The 16,021-nt window shown below is 36.9% G+C and overlaps 1 long non-coding RNA gene across 1 annotated transcript; it reads left to right on the top strand.

The window, feature by feature from the left end:
* Positions 1–267: 267 nt before the first annotated feature.
* On the top strand, positions 268–7,412 carry LOC136993348 (uncharacterized). The gene is made up of 3 exons (XR_010885643.1): positions 268–312; positions 5,405–5,458; positions 7,389–7,412. It is a non-coding gene; the product is annotated as an uncharacterized lncRNA (long non-coding RNA).
* The last annotated feature ends 8,609 nt before the right edge of the window (positions 7,413–16,021 follow it).

The raw sequence follows: 16,021 nt of genomic DNA, 5'->3' as shown, positions 1-16,021 counted from the left end.
TTGGTGCAACTAATACTATAATCTCATTCAACCCGTAATTTCTGTTTACAATTAACTTTTTTGAAGTACTTGTCAAAATGTATATTTAGTGCCCTGTAAATGTAAAAACTGTTTCATTTTGTGTAAAAATGAAATAATTATTTATCAATTGCACTTCTCTTTCCCCTATGAACTGACATTTTGTGCACTGTTTTCATTTGCTATTCCAGGTATCAGAAATACAGCATGCACTTGATTTTTTTTTTTTTTTTTTTGAGGCTTAAATGATTTAAATAACAGTTTTGACAAAAGAAAATTGGTTACAAACCAAAAGTAAGTACAAGCCAAAAATAAATCGTAAAAGACATCCACCTTCCTTAGATTATAGGTTTTCTACTTGAGAGATTAAAAAAGATTGCTGATCTTGCAGTCTCTAACCTGTGTTTATCTGGATTGGACTCCATTTGCTTATGTAGATTAAAACTATTTTACAGGATTTTCTTTTCAAAGAAATTCCTTTCTTAAGTATTTCCTATGTAATCAGATAGTGTGACTTGTTTTAATGGTGGGAAATAGAAACAGAAAGAGAAAAGAAGCTAGATGTGCCTACTTACATGAAATTGTCATTTCTAAGCCAGTGGTTCAAATTAATTTATAATACATTTTTTATCAGTAAACGTTATTTAGATATTTTAAATAACTCATTCTATGGCACTTTACTGTAAACATTGTAATAAATTTGGTTCCTTTGGCAGTCTTTGTTGGTTCAATTGTACATTAATTCAACTGTATTCATTAGGTTTTAATGAGAATGGAGCATGATATGCATGGTGATTCCCCAAACATGAACATATTCAGCATCTTTGAGCTATGTACTGTGAATGTAGCTATGTGTTGGCTCCTGCCTTTGCATTTTTGGTGTGCCCTTTGATGGTAAACATCCCTGGGGCTGTTGTCTTTTGAAAACCCAGTGCAGAGGCAGAGAATTATTGGTACATATGGATCGTATATCCTTGTTTGCCCTTTCTGTTCACGAGAGCCCTTTTGGCCCCTGTGGAAGTGACGGAGCCAGCAGAGCTGTCTCTGGGTCTGATGTGGTTTTTCTGTGTATTCTCTCTTGGGAGACCTGTACCTTTCATATAGCTCTTTGCACAGCGTAACCCGTGGAAAAGGTCTACAAAGCTAGACCTAGACCAAAAGATTTTAGATTCAGATTTACAGAGGTTTTTACAATCTTATTCACACTGTTATGGCACTAAATTCTTTTTTTACTTCTGGCTTTAGCATTTAAGAGTTGATCATTAAGTTTGCGATGGATGCCCATCCTGAAAGGAGGAGATGCTAGCTAGCAGGGTGTTAAATATCACTGAGCCAGCTCTGGCTACAAGAGACAATTTTGTCTTCTCTACCCAGTTCTCAGTTTTTTCTAAACTTCACAGCAGGTTATCCTCCTCATACGTGTAGCACAAGTGATTTATTTGTATACATAAAGACCAAACCCTGCCCTTACCTCCCCCTAACATTAATGGAGATGCAGGTCTCAAAGAGGGGATTCTGGAAATATCCCTACTGACAGTGGTCTCCAGTAACAAACCAGCATCATCTCATTTTTTTTCCTCTGATAACTGTATAGGAACCAAAATAGGGACTGAAAACACAGTGCATGCTAGGCAGAGTTAAGTAGCATACGTTGCCCTTTGATCTGAATAATTAATGTGCAAAATATATAAAAATCAGAATCCATACTGATTGCAAAAGCCAATATGGTTAAGTGAAACAAGTGTCAAAATCAAAGGAAAAAGGAAGCCTTTAAGATGTAGTATTTGTGGTTCAGTGATGAATTGCAATTAAGAAAAAAAAGGAGGAAATAAGTAATTAGTAGCAGAAAACTACTATGTAACTTATATACTAAGAGAATAAATTTCCTGGTTCAGTGTGGGACTGAACTAATGAAATACATAGATAGGGAAATTATCTATCATCAGTTGCCATGAATAATTACAGCCTCACCATGTATCTGGGCAGACAAAGATATCCATTAATATATTTTAAAGATTTTTTTTATGTTAAAGCTCTTCCCAATATAGCTGCATTTTTGAAGGGATAACACTTCATGTTTCAAGATTGAGGTAGCATCTAATAATAAGAGTTTAGAAGAAATTTTTCATAGGAAAAATTTATTTTGCGTTCATTGCAAAGTACCCCAAACTTTCCTCTAAATAGCTGTCACTTACAGTATGGGAGGGGAGTAGAGGACTAGGCAGAGCACAGTTCTGGTCTAGTAGGGCAATTCCCACATCAGAGCATGGGGATGAGTGTGCAGAAATGATACCTCACTTCCATCTCTTTTTTTCTTCCTTCTGTACAGCAGTTTTTTTACTATGCTGTTGAGTTGCAGAATCTTTCACAAATTTTTATGGGATAATGGAAACATGGAAATGGGCAGTGTTTGTATAAAAAGATGTATTTTCAGCGGAGCAGATTGTTGGACCCACACAGTTCTTACCTTTCAGGTCTTAATCTGAACCATGTGATTTCAACTCCTTTCCATTTGGTTGCTGTTAGAGACTCAAACCTAAATCACTACACTGAGAAATCAGTTTCTGATTTGGTCTCCTCCTTTCCTGTAAATGCCAGTCTGGTTGTAGCAGCTGCATTTGCATCTAGATACTTTCTCTCTTTTTTTCCCGTTGGACTTAAATTAAAAAGGGCCATCCATATGTAGGGGTATTTTCAGGTGTGTGTATTTGTTCAGATAGTGGAAGAATATATGCAAAACCATAAGACGGTAGGGACTTCAAAGGAAGAAGATTAACCTACTGATGCAGCCTGTAGCGTGGGAAGTCTGTGTCCTGTGTACGGTCTCTGGCACGTTTCCCGTGTCCTGGCACATTCATTCACTGCTCTGTGCCTCACTCTTTCATCTCGTTCTTTAAATCACAGGGGTGCTGTAAGAATAAACGTCCATGAAATGTTCACGGATGTTCATCAGCTCATCAGGTGTCACGATGGTCAGAGCGTATCATTGTTAAACAACTACCTACATTGTAACGTAAAAGCGATTTGATTCCCTGTTTCAGATGCTCATGTGCGAGGAGTGGACAGGTGTCATTTCTCTAGTATCAGTTAGTGCTAGAATTTAAACTTTAAAAATAAGATTAGTGAGATGTTTTTCAGTGACCATTTTTAATGATAGGCTGGATTTTCAATTAATTCTTTTTGACTACTGCTTGTTTTCTCTGAAGAATGTTTTATCACAAAAAGCTAAGTTTTGAGCAATTTTTAACTAAAATCAGTAACTTGTTTTTCGATTTAAAGTAAACATTTCTGAGGTGATTTGGGTAAAATACTTCCATAACGGTTCTGATTGTCAGAGTGTTTATATGTGATGCCAAAATATCTGTTGCTTCTGACTATATCAGCACATGGAATTTCTGGTTATTAAGTCATGTTTTTAGGTAACTTTGCAACATCATTAGTCGTATCATCTCATCCCACCCCTTTCTTTTTTACATATAAAGATATTTGTATTTTCTTCTGATTTAATGCCTGCTGACATTCTCAGTTTTTACTGTTTTCTTGATGAATTATGGCTTACATTATGCCATAAAAAATAAACCTGGGAGATTTATGGTTTGATCATATCCATGCTGAACTCGCTGTTAAAAGTCCTATTTGTTTCAATGGGACAAGACAGAGCTTGTAGGTAATATAATTCCAAAATCTAATAAGAGAAACATTAGACATAAGACAAGTATTCTTCTTTGTGCTTAGTTATATTTCAAAGATGTACTGGTCAAAAAGATCGTATGTTTTATAGCCATCTCAAATCTCCTGTGAATAAACAGGAACATAGTTTAATTAGAACAGCGTGCACTGCTTTAAATCAAGGTCAACTCAATGTGTCATGTCAGCAGTCTTCTAGCCAGTTCTATGTAAATCGGGTATTTATAATTATGTTCCAATTATTACAGAGGTGCAGACATCAAAGAAAATGCATTTTCACATCTGTATTTGTACTGTTGTGGTTTAGTACCCATTGGAGCCTGAATTAAAATTTTGGAAGAAAATATGCTTAGTACTTTGGGGAAGGTTAGTTCTGGTTTCCAGTCCAGAGGCTGAAAGGCAGATACATCTCTGGAAATGTTTTCTGTCTTTCATATATGCATGTTTTCATAAACCTACGCTTAAACACTTAATAAGCAGCTTCCCTATCTGCCTTTCTTTCTTTTGTCAGACAGTCAAAGCAAATAATTTTGAAATCCTTTTGACTGATGTACCAGAATGTATAGCACATGCAAAGGACCAGCGTATAATTTGGGGACATCAGGAAATGGAATGTTTAGTGCTCCCTCTTCTGGTTCTCATTGATAAATATTAGGGCAATGCAAACAGTATTTGTTGAAGCTGGTGTACAGAAAATGTGATTTGACACCTCCAAGTGGCTCTCAGGAGAGAGGTGCTTATAAATAATTACACAAGAATTGCACTAACTTAACTGTAGTTTATTTAAAGAACAGTGTAAAAGGTAAATACTTAGTCAGCTGGCCTCTAAGGAAGGGGAAATAGAGGGCATGTAATGGTATGTTACATTTGGAAAGCCACAGAAACATGGCTTTTCATTATAGGCTTCGTTTTCCTACTGTTGCATTTATTAATTTTATCTTCTCATTTCTTCTTTTTATTTTCTCTATATAAAAGATTAGTGAGGTCATCTTACTAATAGGCTGTGACAGTCAACTCTTCCCTTCAAGAATAGATTATTGACCATTTTCTAGCACCTTTAGTACTATAAATTTTTTTGACGAATTGGCTGCTGGTGAAGAAGCCATTCAAAATTCGTTTTTGTATGGTTTGCTAAAACCCATAAATGCATACTGAAAAAATAATCACGTACTATTTTAGCTTTTTTTCTTATCGAATGCAGGAGGTGAAAGTGACATAGTAATGAGAAGTCAGAAGGGGGAGAAGTGGATCAATATATTGCTAAATTCTTATTGAAATTCTAATGCTTTGACTGTTCTGGGCAGTTTTATTTCTGCTTAACATTTGCTGAGTAAAAGTCATTGCCCTAGAGATGCAAGATTTATTGACACACAGAGATGAAAATGATTAGCTAAAAGGTTTCTGCACAAAGAGAATCAAAATCAGCTGAAACTCTACAGGGTGGCTCATATATAGGAGGCTGAGCTATTTCAAACAAGTTATTAATTTTCAAAGCTGGAAGCTTAGCATGTTGGTATTATACCAATTTTTTATCATTTGCTTCCTTCGTAGAAACCCTAAAATTCTCAAAAAGGTTTTTATTTATATATATGTAGATATATACACACACCCACTTTGTTTGTTAGAGTTCATAAAGGCATTATTATCTTTTCCTAATTCATTTTCTAATTAAAATAAATACATTTTTATTTATTTGCAGATTCCAGCTTTTCAAGAGTTGTCTTTATGGGATGATCTTGCAGTTCTGGTACAGGTAAAATTCCACAGCAGTATATTCTGATTCATTAGGAATCATGCTCACAGATACTCACTTTCCATTTGATTTCCCTTGCCACAAGCTATGTGTATTGATACATTGTATTTAGCTTTTCAAAAACATCTGAAAGATGTTGGCATGATTTGGCTCACAGTGCATATGAACCTGCCGGAAGTACTAGGCAGAGCTTCTGCCTTTTGGCCTGTTGCCAAAAAGGTTGTGTCTTCAGACTCGACTTCCTTTTGACTTTGTACACACAGAGTATAGCTCAGCCTGGGAAAGCTTAGTTGTTTGTTTAGTTGTGAAATACAGTGTACGTGGGTGCTGTGAGAAATAAAAAATAAGGAAAAATTCATTCTCTAGCTAGGTGGCATTCAAAAGAATTTAATAATCTTACTGTTGCTGCTTACAGTTCCAAACAGTGCCACTACACTGTTAGTGATAAACTCCAGTGGGCCACATCTTCATTTTCTTCACCCAGTTGCTGAGTGGACAGTCATCCTTACAGATTGTCCAGAAGGAAATTTGTGGAAGCTCTAGCAGAACACACAGGGCACGCTATTCCTGCCCTAGCACGCCAACAAAAACACTCTGAGCGGCCTCCTCTTCTCACCGAGGCTGCGATAAGCCCAGAGGGTACTTGAGACTGTGTTGGTGTTGAATAGAGTCCTGACTGTCCTCAGAATCAGACCTGGGTTTCAGGAGGGAGACGTCTCGCTGTTCAACTTGTCTTGACCAAAGGATAGGGCTTCATGCATCTTACTATTTCTCTTTCTTAAATCTGGAATGTTCTAAGCAAAAACAACTAAATCAAAAAGATTAAATACAACTCACAATTCAGAGAAAATAAGATGAGAGATTACTGAACACCAGACAAAGCTGGAAGTATTGAATAATTATGTATATTGTTGCAGGAAATGTTGTATGAAATTTAATTCTAGGTTTCATGCAGGTTTTAAAGCTCTGAGCAGGTTTTATTTTCAAATAGAAATGATTAAATATAATTTCTCAATACTTTTACATGATTAATGTAACAGGCTGATCTTTCTTTGAGTACATCATAAATACCATCCACATTGGTGTGCTATATATGGAGAGTTTTATTGCTGCAGCACTTTATGAAATTATTCTTTGGGAAATTATAGATAGTCAATGAATAATTCAAGGGAAAGAATAAAACAAAATCTAATAAACTCTGTGTATGATTGAACTTTGACATTATTACAGTAATGTGTATATACAAACCTCCCTGTTATTCTGGAAAAAGGATTCAAGTAGAGCTTGATTTTTTTTTTTTTTTTTAAAGAAGAGATCTTTTCACACTTAACTTTTCTGACAAGAAAAGTGACAATTATTTACTAATTGGTAACCTGAACACAAATAGTACTTATATCTGTTTCCAGAGAAGTAAAGGATAAATTGTTGAGCAAATATTAGATTTTTACCAGGGATTCCAATCTTTATAACTATTTCTGAGAGTCTGAAAATACTCATGTAAGTCAGAGAATTAAAACTTTAATAGGACTATGCGAATTTACGCCAACTGGTGGTCTAGTCATTAACTTCAGTGGTCCTAGACAGATTTACATTAGTTGGAGATCCAATCCACTGATTTCAGTGGAGCTGCCCAGTTTATTCTGGGTGGAAAGCTGTCCTCCTGCTACCTGTCTCTTTCAAATTCCTGTTAAGATTAATGGCACTACTTTGGCTTATTGTCTAGTCCAGACCTCTCCTTTAAAAATTTAATCATAGAACACAAAGAGGAAAAGGAAAAGATGAGCTTGATGGCTTGATGACCACCATAGAGTTGCCCTAAAATGAAGTTAGAAGTTCCTCCACTGAAGATAGTTGATGTATTACTTTAAAATTAATGTGAATGAGAGTAAGAGCAAGCTTTTTTTCTTCTGTTTATGTTTTCTTCTGTTAGAAAAGGAAAATGCTAAAAAAGGGAATGGTGAGAAATCAGGTAAGCTATATTCTCATTTGCTTGCAAAAATCGTAACCACGTTTTTTGGGATTGACTCCTGATTTGTTACAGAACTCTAAAATTTTTATTTTTAGAGCATTTTCATGACTAATTATAATTTCACAAATATGGAAACTTAAAAGTGCCTGAGAATTGACCTGCACTAAATGTTATTGTTTCCCCTGTTCAGTTCGGGAATGTGCATGTTAATTTATTTCTTTTAGCTTGTGAATTAATGTTTATTTCAGTAAACTGAGGGAATTGTTATGATTATTATGAAAGGACCTAGTATATTTGTAAATGAAATGCAGTGAAATAGGAGGAAGGAACTAGTTTGTTGTTGGAAGATGAAGCTAAGTTATCTTGGCCAAAGCTTCTAGGTAAAAATTATTTCATAAATCAGACTTCTACTTCTCCAGGTCTTAATAAGTTCTTGTATTGGAAGTTTGTGTGATGGCAGCTGATTAGGAACACCAGTATGAGTTTAATCACAGCCACCATATGTATTACTGAAATAGTTTGAATTCCAAGAAGTTTAACATGGGTCCACCTTATTTTTAAGGAATCTAGGAAAACAGTAGTTGTCCTTGTTGACCATGAGTGATGACTGGATGTTTTAAGACTTCTCTCTGCAACAAAAATTGGTCTATTGTCTAGTCCAGACCTTCCTTTGTCTGCAGAGGAACATATAGTCCTTAAGGAATTTTCATTGGTTTCTCCATTGTGTTGGGATAAGTAGCAAGAAGCAGTGAACAGAGATTATTTATGAGGCAGTGCTACATTTGGATTAGTGTCAATTTAAAAGAGCAAAACTATGTCATCATATCAAATTCAGTAGCATGGACAGCAGGTTTGAATGGGATCGATAGTCTTCCTAGAGACCAGCGGTTATGTATTGAAAAGATATTACAAATATTTTTAATGAAAAATGAGGAATGAATGGATCAGGGTCTTGAACATTTGAGAATACTGTACGTAACTGATGTTTTCTTCCCGTGTTTTCCTAATTCACAGGAGGGAAACTGAGGCGGGGAAATTCTAGGAGTTAGTTTGTCAGAGACTCCCCAGCAAGCTGGAAATTCAAGTTGCCTTTGCTCTGCCACCCAGTGTATCATTTCTCAGAGTAAAAGTAATTTAAGTACTGAAAAAAGACTTAATTAGGCATCTCTCTCAACATGTTTAAAAGGGCTCTTGAGATGATGGTGGGTTACGAGAGGTGGCTGATTACTGTTAACTCTAGGGAGCTATGATGGGTCAGATAAAATAGAGTTACTGTGATCCGCTGAAGATCCAGGTATAAAAGTGCAACTATTTTTTATTTCACTTTGTTTTGCTTGTGAGGATTTTTACCTTGATAAACTGCTTATATACTTTGTGTTATGGAAACTTGCTTCTTTAGTTATAAAGAAGATTCAGCTTTTTTTCTTTGAAGAAAACTTGTTTTTATGTGACTTCCTTTGGTACTTGCAACATCTACAACACACAGTGGGATCAGTTATCAAAAAGGTGACTTTCTAGTGTAAGATAAAGGCGGAAATGATGAGTTCCACATCTGTTAAATAGACTTAATTTCTGGTGACATTATAAACTGAAAAGGGCAACAAGCTCCTTTTTCATCACACACACATCTCTCCAAAGCAGATTGCAATTCAGAATGTGTTCAGAATTGAAGGTGAAACATCCTTTAGTTGCTGCTAAATGGTTGGAAGGAATGCAAGTTACCCTATTAGGATGGTACTTGCTGACTTTTCAGGATACATTCTGGCCCACTGTATCTTATAAAATCTTGCTGGATTCAGTTTTATGTTAAGCATGAGCTCTTAGAGCAGATACTTGGTGTTGGTAACTTCCTGTGGTAACGTGAATTATATGTTACCTGACAAAAGTTGGTCTCATGTTACTCCACTTCATGGCTGAACTATATGAACATGAAAAACATCTTTTAATCTTAATTTAGTATTGAAGGACACAGTCAAATTCTGAATCCCGTATCTCCTGTCTTGTGATGGAATTATTGCTGGTATAAAACTTGAAGGAATCAGTGACAAGTCATAACTGACTTCATTAACTTTTTATACATCTGTGTCCAAGGTGTAAGAAAAATTTGCAGAATCAAGTTTGAAATGTAGCCTTTTTCTAAGGGTGCTGCACAATGAAATATCTGAAAGTTTGATAAATTCTGTAATAAGTACTTTGAAACAGGACTTCCCAGTGCTTTATAGCTTCTTATTATGGAAAACTCCCGCATCTGTTTCCCAGATACTTTCTGTAGAACATTTCCCTCCCAAACCCTTCTCTCTCTTCAAGGAAGTGATCCTAGTTTTACTGTTTCTACTTTTCTGATGAGTCTTTTATAGAACACCTCTAATGCTTTTCCTTTCTTTTTATTGCTTCCAAGGATGAGACGTATTCCACCTTTGCAGCTAAAAGGAATTTGGAAGATAGTTTTTCTAGTTGGCTATTATTATATGAATTTTTAAACTATAATCCAGATGCTCTTGCTCAAAATATTTTGCCATGGATAGACTTCCAAGTCTTTGATTTAGTGTTATTTTCAAAGAGATCAAGATTGTTCAAAAGCTTTCTAGCAAAAAATACAGTTATGGAATAGGCTTAGGCCATTTGTTTATTTTGTGGTTTATATAATCTGCCTCAACTCTGTTCTACATTTTCAGAGAAGTTCTTTCTCTTTCAAAGAGAAAGTTTGTTTTTCATATGAGCCAGATCTAGATTCTGAATCACTGGAAGTTATCAAGGTAGCGTCTATGGAAAAAAGGTCACATCTTCATTGCATTCATCTCCGTTGTTACCATTTTTCTGAACTCGGGGAAACACAGGTCAGGAAAACATGGTCATAAAGGCACCACACAATTATCTTTCCAGAAATATGTAGCTGAGAAGCATAACAAGAATTTGCAGAATAAATGTTCTTTTTAATACATTTCTACTAAATAAATATATATGCCAAAATCAGGGCCAAGAAAAGGAGAGAAAGAAGAGCTCTACTTACAGTAGAGATTAGTATTTTCCAGCGTTGTTATTTGGTAGTTTCTCCCATTCCTCTCAGCAATTTTTTTCTGAGTTATAACATAACTTCACATCCTTACAGTTCCTTTCATAAGTATCATAACTGATTAGCATTCAGTGAAGTGCAGTTTATTCTTGACATTTGTAGCTAAGGGCTCAGTCATGGGCCAGATTAGAGCTCCCTTGCATTGCTCTGGTATAAAAAAGACTTCAAGATGACTTGTAGATTGCAGCAATCACTTGCCAACGTTTTGACAACAAACATTCAACAAAATTGTAACGTAACTTTCAGCTATGTGCTGAGGTCTTTGTGCCTTTTGAGAGTAGAAATGGAGTAAAGAGGAAAATGGGGAAATCTGAGGGGTCAGATCCTCAGCTTGGTATTATTTTGATCATAGATTTTCCCTAGGAAATTATTTCTTCCCTTTTTTTTTTTTTTCTTCACTGAGAGTATTCGTTCTGCCTTTCACCTTAGGCTTGTGCCTTAAAGATTTTAATTAAAACCTTCTTCCCAGAATGGAAGGGAAATTATAAGCATGAATTTTTAATGAAATGCTTATTTTTATGAAATATTTATACTTTTTCATTCTAGTCTACATTTTTCTTTGTCATTTTGGGACAGCAGGTGCTTGAAGGGCTTTTGTTTTGTATTTTCAATGAAAGTTTGATGTTATTTGATGTAAATAGCATCTGACAAGCTGAGGGTTTAGCTGGGTCATGCTAAAGGTAGCCACCCAGAGGACAGTCTCTCTGAGAAGTGCTGTCAGATTGGTTTCCCATGCAGCCAGTCATTTAATAAGCAGAGTAGTATCACTTCTGTTTAATAGAATGAGTTCTACATTGGAAAAGCAGTATTTTTGCAGTATTCGATAATTTTAGGACAGAGAGAAGAGTAATGCAGTTGCCTAGTTTTGTGCGTTATTATCACCAGTTGTCCAAGAACCAAACATCCTAGCAACAGCTTTATTGCTCAATTCTAATGATTCGGTTCCAGCACAGCACACTGAAGAGCAGAAGCCCATGTCCATCTCTTCAGGTATTGTTTTTGAGAGTCCTGCAGAGGTAATTTCTGAGAGAGTCTCTCTTTTCTGATTTATGACCGGACTGAAAAAATTTCAGGCAGTTGCGACTATAGGCCATTTTCAGTCACTTTAAGCATATGTCTAGGGGGAGCAAAAAGGTTTTTTTGTAGAAGATAATGAGGCAAAAGATTAAAGAACAACTTTCAGATCAACTGATGGGAAGACCAAGCTCTTGTAGCCCCGTGTTTTGAGTTCTGCCCTCGGGGCTCATGAGTAGAGGTGCCTTTGCACTGGTTGTCCTGCATTGCGCCATAAAAATCATAAGCATTAAAACTGACTAAGGCAGAGAGTTTCTCTCTACATTGTACTGGATTGCAAATTGTACGTCTCAAGTTCTTTGTGTAATCAATGCAGATGAATTAGTAGTCTTTTATACATGGGAGCTACAGTGTGTGTTGGTACTAACATATGCTCAGAGCTGCTGACATAAAATGGCGCCATTTCCAAAGTACCTTCTTATAAGCAGCCTTATTACCGAGTTCTGGTGTGTGGTTCTCTCTCCCCTCCATTCGGATCTAACTGCTCGGTTTTTAAAGTACTAGCTAAGCCTGCTTCTGCCATGTCTCTAACTTTGCTTCTTCCCAGACCCTCTCCTGCTTTCTGTCATCTAAGCAGCCTCTCTGGCATTTGCTCTTAGTAGTTTCCAACAACAGCAGAAAGCATGCCTGAGTAGCGAGAGACAGAAAATGAGTTCTTTGCTGTGGAATTTTTTAATGTTCAGTAAAAAGACCAGTATGGAAGGTTTAGCCAAAACAGTCATGGTACTTGTCTTTTAACCAAAAAAAATGACCTGCTGCTCTGATCAGGAATAAATGAATAGGACAGATGCTTCTGTGGGACAATAGTAAAGGTGAAGCATGTACTATCTAAGAAACTTTCTTCCTTGAGAGCATCAGATTCTTTCCAGTTCAGAAGAAAATGTAGATGTCTAGGTTCTTAATCAGTCCTCACTTTGGCAAATACTCATCCAAGTTGGTGCCGGAACTAAAGTCATCAGCCATGAGATCGCCTTCAAATTCTCATAAATGTACTGCTTTCTCTTCTCATCATATCCTACCAAGGCAGTGCAAACATCAATGCCATTTAATGAGCTGTGATGCCAGCTGATTGGTTCCAGGCAATAACTTTTTACTTAGCTCTACTATACAAAGATTAATATTAGTGTGATCACTTCATCTGATTATTATTTTTAAGCTGTCCCAATTTTACGGACCTTGTATGAATAAATTGTATTTGTTCTTCTTCTTCCCCTTGCAAGCACAGTTCCCTAATATTAAACCTTCCAACATCCTGCATCCTTTCTATCAGGGTGTGCTGTTGCTGAGCAACACCAGATTTGCTCTTTAAAATTATCCAGGTTTCTTTAGCCAGCTTTGTGAGTTGGTGCAGGAGGGAAGCAGTAATATGTCTTAATGCATTAAAAATATATTTATTTTGTGTTCAAATTATTTATTAACATTTCTTGTATTTGGGCTATCGCACATGGGTAGTTGGCTATACATTTAAAAATAATTTAGTTTTGCATCATTTTTTATTTCTGCTATGTGGATTTGTGTAATTATATAACCGTATTTGTATAATGTATTGTAACTCTTTATACATAGGTTCCAAAAGAAAGAAAAAATTAATGCATACATGTATTTAGGAAAATTCTTACCAGAAAAATTTTTAATTGAAATTATTATTTTTTTCTATAGCATATATATTTCTTCTTTCTGAATGCTGTATGAGTGCAAATTCTTGATATTGGGACTTTAAGATGATTCAGCCTAATTAATCTTGGTTGCCCTCAACTGTCTAAATATTATACAAGTTGGCAAAATGTTTCCTTCTGTCCTTAAAATTGAGTACTGTAGGAATTATTTTCCTGTAGAGGAAGTGCTATTAACTATTGCAGCATGGGCTGCAATTTTAAGCTCAGACCATAGGAACATGTAAATCCCAAATATTTTTATTCTTCAATGTCGATTTTTAAGGACAATAGCAATATTTCCTTTATTGACCTGATCCTGTGAATAATATGGCGTTGATCTAGCAAGGTGATCAAACATATGTCTAACATTAGCACATGTGATCGGTAGGACTCCATTGACCCTTTGATTCATTAAAGAGATACCTGAACTTTGAGACCATGAGCTCGCAGTGTGGAGGCATCTTTAACTTCTGTGGACTTGAACATTTCTATAGAATGAAGCATATGCAGATAAGGAAACTGTCCTTAACTGGTCCTAAGTTTGTATAGGATTTAGCATTACAGACTTGATGCTGCAACAGTGCAGCAGAGAGGTAGTTAAAGGAAGAGTTTTCATTGACTAAAGAGAGCAGGATCAGATACACTTTAATGGCAATATTTGCTAATTTTGATAGAATAAATGGTTGCTGTCAATTTTAAAATGACTTTCAGTCTAATATGAGATCATGGATTATCCTTTGTTATTGAATCCTTTGCTCTGGTTCTGCTGAAAGCAGGATCCTATTGATTTTTATGGCAGCAAACAAGGGTTCTTTCCAGCTATTAGAAAGATTTTTCTGTTGTTCACCACTGTTTGCAGTAGCTGAGTTTGTCGGTGACAAGTTAAAGCTGGTTGACCGCATGCAGTTGCTTTCTCATTTATTTAATTGGGAAATAGGCATGTGCATTGCAGCCAAAGTCAGTGGTTTCTGTGTTGTCCCTTTTCTAGGACATCAAGATAACAAAGTAAATGTCACAGTGCCATTAGAATCGAATAACATTCTTGCATAACAATGTCGGTGTGTTTTCGTATGGATCAGCTTTTGTCACTTGCTCCGGTCATTTGGTTGGTAATTTGTTCACTTTGTTGGGAAAGTAGCTAGGAATCTTCATGCAGGAGAAAATGGGAAGTTAATTTAATACAAGTGTGTTTGTCAACCAGCCATCGGTGGAGACTATGCCAAACCTGCCAAGGCTCACATGCTAGGAGACACGTGGCTTGGCTCTCTCCTTGTGGCTCTTTGCAGCTAGTTCTGCGTCTCAGGCAATACTGAGGCCTCTTCATGGTTCTGTATGGCAGCTTGGGTCTGCTTGCCCTGATCCAGGACTTGCATCTGGCTTGTGGGGTTACAGCGCAGGAAGAAGGCTCAAGTTGTGCTTACACAGTGGAAGTTCATGCTCCTGAGAACCCCAGTGGAAATTATAAACCCCAGCTACAGCCCAGGGCTGTCAGTGCCTCCCTCCTCCTGTTGCGTGACTGAACACATGGGAACACTTTGGGAGAGATGAGTGTTGAGCAGTCTGTCATGTTTGCAAATTGTTAGCTGTTCTCAAGGAGCTGAATATGAAGCATGTTTTTTCCCGTATTCAGCAGAAAGTAATGTCAGCACAAGTTCAGATTGAACTAACTGTGGCTCTTAGTACAAGGACCTCCGAGAAGAAACCAGGGGTAATAAGCCTGTTGATGGAGCTGCTCTCTTAGTGGCAGAGAGGAAGAGATTTGAGGTGCAGTTTCATACTTGCTTTCAGCTGATTTTCAGCTTACTGTTACTAAATGGAGCAATCTCTCCAGCCCTCGCACTTCACCCTCAGTTGCGCATCCCCACTGTTCTCCAGTGTTAGTGCTTGTAGAGCTATGCAGAGAGTTGGATCAGGGAGCTAATTTGACTGAAAATGAATGTTCTGGTTTCTTTGCTGGATTAGTTTTCAGTTGCATCAGTTCCCTTATCAGACTCACTGTGCAGCCTCGGGAGAGCTAGAGCCAGCGTTAGAGAGGCAGTGAGAAGGAGCACCTCATAGAGAGGGGGATTTAGAAGTACCCCATTTCACTGGCAGCCTGGATTTATGCTGGGTTAGAGCAGCTATGTAACCACGGCCATAGATCTCATAGGATAGCCAAAGGGTTTTACAGTTGCTCTCTGTGCTTTTCTGCCAGGCTTGCAAATACCTGCAAATACCTGCAAATAACTGGCGTGGAAACTTGTGGAGGTTTAGGGGACCTTTTTCATTGTGCGTATGGTAAAAGAATGGAGAGTTTTGGGGCGATACCTTTGCTTAAACCAGCAGTATAGCTACCAGACAAATGTGTAAGCAGAAGGATCTGGCCTATTGTCCGTCACAGCTTCCTTCTTACTGGCTCACTTCTTGTGTGCTCAAGTCAATATAATGATTAGAGATCACTTCTAAATTAAAAAGAGAGAATATTTGCCCCCAGAAGATGGAAAGAAGGTAACAGTATATACAGTGCTTGAATGCACCTGGAGAGCACAGAAAGCTAGCAGAAATGCCTTGGCAGTCATTGCAGAGGAGACAAGGAAGAGGAGCACAGCAAATAATGATTAGAAAAATGTTGATTACCACATTTTTAAGGCTGTGAGAGCTCCTTGAAAATGTTGACCCAAGCAATGGGTACACCTAAGAAAAACAAAAGATAATTACTTAGCAGCTAATAAATCCAAGCAAGAAGACAAAAATAGTATCGGGGAAAGTATTAAAACAGTCTGCAGAGAACGAAAGGTTTTTTTTTTTTTTTT

Source organism: Apteryx mantelli, chromosome 14 (assembly GCF_036417845.1).
Source record: "Apteryx mantelli isolate bAptMan1 chromosome 14, bAptMan1.hap1, whole genome shotgun sequence".
Taxonomy (NCBI): domain Eukaryota; kingdom Metazoa; phylum Chordata; class Aves; order Apterygiformes; family Apterygidae; genus Apteryx; species Apteryx mantelli.
Note: the sequence above shows the minus strand (reverse complement) of the source record. Positions and strands in the feature narration are given on the sequence as shown.